A 2,201-nucleotide genomic window follows, 5' to 3' on the forward strand; every position below is an offset into this window, starting at 1 on the left:
CTCACTCGGCCACTTACTCAAAATTCTTACATCCGTGTACTCACTTAATTGGTCAGTTACCCAACATTCGTGCATTCATGTACTCACTCAACATCCGTACATGTTTTCATGTACTCACTTGGTCAGTTATTCAACATTCATACATTCAGGTACTCACTCATTTTATTTGCAACTTTTAACTGTTAGATAGTCTCATCTTGAACAGAGATTTTTTATTCATCTGCGTTGCATATAAAACAAATTTAATTCTTAACTGGTTAAAATGTGTTTTTGAGAAGATTTTAGTTCATGTAAGCATATATATAAATAGCGGACATGATTAGCCCAAATATTGAATTTTTTGTAATATCATGTATTTTCCCTGTAACTGTCAATTTTATGTAGTTTCATATCAGAGATGTTTTTTTTATATTTATAAATAATACAGAATATAGTACACATGATTTTTTATTCTGTAGGGATAACGCATGTTTTTTCAAGTTATAACATCTGAAGAATCCCGAGGGATTCTGCAAATGTTATAACACGAAATGAACATTCGCTAACGCTATTCTAGCATAAAACGCGTAGAAACTGCTGATAAATGGATAAAATGTCTCTCAACGTCATTAATTTTCCACCAAATGCGCGGGAATGTCTAAGTTGTCTTTTTACGTTGACGTCATTTTGTTTTGAATTATCCGTTTTGGGGTCGAATGACGTTTACGCTTTGCCACAGAACGCGCATATAGAAAAAGGTGTTATAACAGCACGCGAGCGCCAGAATCTCTCTGTTAACACACGTTTTCTCTCCTGTTAAAACACCCCCGAAAAGTGACAAGAACAGCAGTTTTGTGCTAGAATAATTGTTAAAAATGTTTTAGAAGGTATAGATCTATTGCCTCTTGTAGTTCTAGTTAGAACGGTCATTTACAATTGTTTTATGTTGTATGCAAATTTTTATGTTTGTAAATGAATGAGGCATAAATAAACTATAAAATCTGCAAAAGTCAGTGGCATAGACACCACTGGTAAATTTAAGCTTGTTTATGCTGCATATCTAATCTCGTTTATAAAGCAAGAAGTTTCTGAGTCTACTCCCTATCCTCTACGTATTAATAACGACTATGAAACATTAGCTCGCCGTACTCAGATATACAATTAATATTTTATTCCATCAGCAACTTCTCTCTCTTTGGAATAGTCTTGAACCAAACATAAGAAACTCGGACTAAATAAATATTTTTAAAACTATTTGAACGACAAAATTTATTAAAGCGCATACGATTCCTAAGTCTTATAATAGGTGACAGACAAAATTCAGTGCATCATGCACGCATGCGTAATTATTTTGTTATAATCTAAATAGCGATCTTTTTTGTAATCACCTTAGTAACAATCCTATTTGCAAATGTGACCATCAAAATGATGAGGCAGAACATTTCTTCTTCAGCTTTTATTATTACTTTCAAACTCAGAGAATTAAATTATTTTGCGATAGTTTTTTATCCGCTTAATTTAGAAGTTTTGTCCTTTGGTAGCGATAGATATACGGATGAAGAGAATACATTTATATTCCCACAGGTTAAAAAATACATAAAACAGACTTGAAGATTCAAAGAGTAATGCACTAACTTAAAATGGGATTAAAATGTTTTACCTATACGACTGACTTCCCGAGAAGCTGGACAATTTCTATCCTCTATCTCTCTCATAAATATTTCATTTTTCATATTTACATAAGCTTCGATTCAGAATAAAATCGGCAAATCCAAGAATTGTGCTAGCTATCTTATAGTTACAGTATATTTCCTTTCCGTTTGTAAGCATGTTTATTTTGTAAATTGCACATGTTTTGTTGCATGTGTAATATTATCATCAGCTTCCCGGTCATTCTGACTAGACATAACAACTACATCGTCATCTAAGGAAAGTTCTCCCTGACTACACATGGACGTCGTCAAAACACTTGCACGTTATATCGCAACCTTTGCGCCTTTCCTTTTGCGGTTCATACAAAATCAACGTCATAATTTTCAATAGAGAATGGGGAGAATGTACATATACGTATGCATTTTATTGCAATCAGACGTCAATAGATGAATTAATTAACAACGCGGTTGGTTGTCCTTGTTGTTTTACCAGAAGTTTTGATTTTAATTCGCGTGCACTCTTTACGTGTGGCAAAAAGACCGCTCAACAATAAGTAAACATACATATAA

Source organism: Mercenaria mercenaria, chromosome 15 (genome assembly GCF_021730395.1).
Source record: "Mercenaria mercenaria strain notata chromosome 15, MADL_Memer_1, whole genome shotgun sequence".
Taxonomy (NCBI): Eukaryota; Metazoa; Mollusca; class Bivalvia; order Venerida; family Veneridae; genus Mercenaria; species Mercenaria mercenaria.